Source organism: Equus asinus, chromosome 17 (genome assembly GCF_041296235.1).
Source record: "Equus asinus isolate D_3611 breed Donkey chromosome 17, EquAss-T2T_v2, whole genome shotgun sequence".
Taxonomy (NCBI): domain Eukaryota; kingdom Metazoa; phylum Chordata; class Mammalia; order Perissodactyla; family Equidae; genus Equus; species Equus asinus.
The window spans coordinates 27,607,726-27,613,369 of record NC_091806.1 but is presented as its reverse complement, the minus strand read 5'-3'; positions in this window follow the sequence as shown (position 1 = coordinate 27,613,369).

The window sequence follows — 5,644 nt, the reverse complement described above, 5'->3', positions numbered from 1 at the left end:
TCCCTCAGTAATTATAGTATAGGTTTTTAGGAAGACTTTTTGAAAGGCTAAAGGGAACACTATAGTGACATCATGTTCATTAGTTTATTTATCCAACAAATATTTGCAAAGCTCCTTTTACAAGCTGGCTGTTGAGGATACCAAAAAGACCTAGACAAAATACTAATGCTTAAGTGTTTTTATTCAATGTGCGAGAGAAACATTTATAGGTTGTTATCATATCATAGAAAAGAGAGGGCCCAAAATGTCTTTGGGAATTCAGGGAAGACTTGGTGGAAGTGACCCTAAGGTGAGGTTTGAAGAATGAAAAGGTCCTAAGCAGACTTTTTGGAAGTGGAGATTCCTAAATGAAAGATTTGCCCTGCAAAGCTAGTACTGGGACACTGTCACTGCCTTCTAGCCTACTCAGGGATGGCCCCAAGATGAGGGGCTTCCTCCACATAGAGATGAAGGGCAAGTGGAGAAATATTGGCTATAACACAGCCTATTCTCTTGTGTTCTGTCCCACCTCCAATAGAACATTCTTGGTATTTCTCTGACCATGAATTCATTTTCCTCTGTCTCCAAATAACCGCAAGTCCATTAAAAAAATGTTTCATTCTATATCCTCAAGCTACCTTCCTTTCTTTTCCTTCACTCTTGCCAAATTCTTGAATGCAGAGTTTTTAGTACTGATACTGTTCTGAAGAACGCTCTCAGTTCCATGTAAACTGGCTTCTAGCCCCATCAAACACAGAAACGTCTCCACTGGGTTACCACGACTGCATAGTTGCTCAAACCAGGAGCAACTAAGGTTGCTGAGGTTGAGCTCAGTATTCAACCTCTTCATCTCGTAGCATTTGACCCAGTTCAGCAGCCCACTCTTTCTTCTTCTGGCTCCTCGATACTGAACTCTCTTAGATCTTTGCCTTCTCCAGTCATTCATCAGCTTCTCCTCCTGTCAGGTGAACATTTGCTAAGATTCTGCCTCCTTCGCAAATACCTTCTCTCCTTGTGCAAGAGCATTGACTCTCATTCTTCAGGACAATGGTGTATCAGGTCTCTACCTCTAGTTTTGATATTTAACTATGGCTCTAAATCATATTTGGCAATCTGGTGAAGCCTATAGAATTATTCTTGCAAAGGTTTTTTTAAACACAAAAAACAGAATACATAATATTATTAAAAAGTTCAAGTATATTAGAAGTATGATTAAAGGTCTGAGGATCCTTCTGCTCTGTCCAACAGAACTTTCTGCCATGATGGCAATGTTCTATATCTGTGCTGTCCAAGACAGTAGGCACTAGCCATACATGCCTATTGATGACTTGAAGTGTGGCTAGTGTTGAAATGTGGTTACTGAGACTAAATTTTTAATTTCATTGAATTCATTCAAATTTAAATATAAATAGCCACATGTAGCTAGTGGCTAGTGCATTGGATAAGTGTAGATCTAAATATTTCTTTCCTCATACCTGCTAGATAACAGTTAGCAAATTATACCCAATCTGCCTCAACACTAATTGAACTGTATTCTAAAACAGCCTATCATCCTGACATCTCTTTTAATATTAATGCATTATTCATCACCAGAAATCAATTTTGGTGATTGATTTTGTTCCACCCTCTTACATGTCATTTTCGCCTAAATATAGTAAATATTTATTAAATATTCACTCTGTCTCAGGCATTGTGTTAACTCATTTATGTACCTTATCAAATTGTATAGAAAGTATGATGTGGTAACTGTTGTTTGTTACAATTTGTAATAGATTAGAGAAGTAACATAACTTAACTTACATGCTATCATACTCATATCATTAATTGACAGACCCAGTTGTTTCTAGGTTTATTAAAAATACCTATTTTTCACATAAGGTCAAACAGACACACTAGGAAGTCAGGTTCTTTGCAATTGGCTGGAATTTGTTGATTTCTGGATGATACTATGAATTAAACATATGGCAATCAGAAGCTCCGGGTGGCAGTTATCTTTGTCTTTAAAAAGTAAAAACTGGAAAGAGAAATTTGCCTTTCAAAGAAGATGACAATTATTGATAGAATGTTTGATTGTGGAATCTCTACTTATTTAGGTATAAAGATAAACTGGTTTATTTTCTTTAATGACTGCTACCTCCCATGCTCTTTGGGACCTCGCTTTCCAGGTGGACAGTGAGTTTCCTTAATATGATCACAATCAGATGACTTAGCTATGCTGTCATTTTAGTTATTAAAACCACCTCATTTGGGTCACTAAAGCAAGGCACTTTCCATTTTAAAAGTCTTATATTTTGAAAGTCTCCAAGTTAAAAGATCTCACATGCATTCCTGATGGGAATGTAAAATGGTGCAGACCCATTTGAAAACAGTTTTGCAGATTCTTATAAAGGTGCCTGTACACTTATCATGTGAATGATGCAGCAGCTGCACTCCTGGGTATTTGTCCTAGAGAAATGAGCACTTAGTTTCACATAAAAGCTGAACACAAAAGTTTATAGCAGCTTTACTTACCATACCCCAAACTGGAAACCACCCAGATGTCCTTCAACAAGGAGATGGTTAAACAAGCTGCAGTACATACTTACAATGGAATAGTATTCATCAATGAGAAGGAATAAATTATTGAAATATACAACAACTTGGATGACTCTCAAGGGCATTATACTAAGTGGAAATAAAGAAAAAAAAAACCCTCAAAACGCTATATACTGTATGATTCCATTTACGTAACATTATTGAGGTGAGAAAACTATAGTGATAGAGAACAGATCAGTGGTAACCAGATATGAGTGCTGGGGTAAGGATGTGACTATTGACAGGTAACATGAGAGAGATTTTTGTTGTGGTGATGGAACAGTTCTGTATCTTGATTGTGGTGATGATTGAATCTACACATGTGATAAAACTTTATAGAACTGTACACCGAAACAAACAAATAGACAAAAGGATTGCATACAAATACTGGTGAAACCTGAATAGTGTCTGTAGCTGACTTGAAAGTATTGCATCATAGTCAGTATTCTGGTTTTGACTATGTACTATGGTTACGTAACACGTCATTATCCGGAGAAGGAGAAGCTACGTGAAGCCATGGGAAACTATAATTTTTGCAACTTTTGTGAGTCTCAAATCTTTTAGAATAGGAAGCTGTTAAAAAATCAACCTCATATTCAGTGTAAAGCTTTTCCCACCCTGCCCAAAGACCTTGCACGTGTTGATCTAGTGACTGGAGGTGCTTTCCTCTCTATTCCTTCTGATGTTGGAGTGGGAGGTGAGAATAGAAATAAGAAGCTTCTGTTTATAGCTGCTCTTAGTGAATTAGCTTCTCTGTCTTTGTTGTAAATACTGTTCCCTTATATCAGAGTTTCCCAACCTTAGCAGTATTGACCTTTTGGGTCAGATAATTCTGTATTACTAGAGGTGAAGGGGTGGTGGTGCTGTGCTGAGCATTGCAGGATGTTCAATAGCATTCCTGGCCTCTAACCACCAGATGTAGACAGCAGGCTCCCCCAGCTTCCCCTGCTAAGTAATGACAGTCAAACTGTCTCTAGATATTTGCCAATTGTTCACTGGGGGACAAAATCACCCCTGGTAGAGAATCACTGCCTAGATCCTCACTCTCACAAGGGCAAGGATGGTGTGGATGGATGAGGCTCCCACAGGCCTCATCAAGGAAAGAAAATTCAACTCCAAATAACTCTTGGGCTTTTGGCTACAACTTCTAGCTGACTCATTGCTGTTGATAAAATGCTGTCCCTACACTGTGGTGGTGGCAGGAAGCATGCAACCACCAACTTTTTCTTCCTGCCTGAGTCTCTCTAGGGCTTACTGGATTGCTCTTCTCCCCTGAAAGAGCTGTAATTGCCTATTTGGGCCAGGCCATGACACCACATTAGGTTAACCAAAAATAAAATATTGGTAAATATAGTGCTATGGAGGGAAATAATACATGGCTCAGGCCCATCTTCTCCAAAAAGCCTTCACCACCTGGTATAGCTTTACCCTTTAACTCCCTCTGATATCTGTAGTATACTCCATTCATTTGGCATATAGCCAAGGTGACTTGGATTGCTAATTACTTAATGAACTATGTCTAGCATACCAACTGAAACAAAGATTATAAAATATCCAATGGCCCTAAAGGAATGAACCTGAGAGAGCCCATAGTTCAACTCCCTGATTTAATAGGTTAGGTCCTGAGAGATTGGGACTCACCCAATGTCACATATAGAATAAGTTATAGAACCAGGCGGGACCCAAGGTCTATAACCCAGAGTCAATGGCCTTTTAATAAAGTATTTCCCAAAGGTAAGGATGTTTGACCCTTATATATTGGATATATAACATGGCAGTTGAGTGTTAACTATGGACCCAGATAGATACGAGTTCACATTTTAGTTCCACAGTTAAACCTGCTATGTGACCTTGGAAAAATAGTCTCCTCTCAGACTCTTATCTATAACATGGAGATTATGATAGAACCTAATTCATAGATATATTGATGAGAGTTTACTGAAATTATCTATGTAAAATGTTTAGCACAGTACTTGAACTATAGCCAACAGTTTGTCATCCTCATTCTTATCTTCATCATCATCATCACAGCAAACATTTTGGAGCTTAGGAAACTCTTTTACATGCACTTAATCTTCTTTGTGTGTAGGTGTTAGAGACATTTTATAGATGAGAGAACAAGTACAGAAAGACACTTGACTAAATTCACACATCCTGTTAAGATGAAAACACAAACATAGGTCTTCTGACTCCAAAATTCAAGCTTCTCCTGTAAAGCTTCCTACATGCCAGCAATTAAGTGGTCATCACTGGATGAATGGATCAAGAAGACATGGTGTATATATATATATAATGGAATATCACTCATCCACAAAAAATGATGAAATCTTGCCATTTTGACAACATGTTGGACGTTGAGGGTATTATGCTAAGTGAAATAACTCAGACGGAGAAACACAAATTCCGTACCTTTTCCCTCATGCTTGGAAGTTAAAATAACAAACACATAGATGCAGAGAACTGATTGGCAGTTATCAGCGGTGAAAGGCAATGGAGGGAGACCAAAAGGGTAAAGGCACACATGTGTACGGTGACAGATGGCAACTAGACTTTTGGAGGTGAACACGATGCTGACTATACAGAAGTTTAAATATAATGATGCACACCTGAAATGTGTATATATATGTGTGTGTGTGTGTGTGTGTGTGTGTGTTTAAAGTTATGCACTATAGAGACCAATGCTACCTCAATAAAAAAGTTAAAAATAAAGATTTTTGTATTTCATGGCTATCCTGGGGCTTTGCATTTATATGATAGGTGTTAAATATATTCTGGGTCAATTCTACTATTGTTTCTTGTCTGTTGATCCCCCTCCTCAAAATACATTTAGCTAAGAATTCTTAGAGGGTGGGTTCTTATTTCAGATATCTTAATAAGCCACACACATATGATTTGGAGCTGAACCCCTGACTTGTTTTTCACAAATACTCATTGATGCAGACCATGCTATAGTATGCAAGGGAGATGTGATGGGAACTCTGATATGTAGGCAGCCTATTATCTCTATGCAAAGGTCAGAAAGAGTCCCAAATGAGAGCATAGGTAAGCCAGGTGGAGAGGGGCAGGAAAAGATTGCCAGACCAGGATGCAT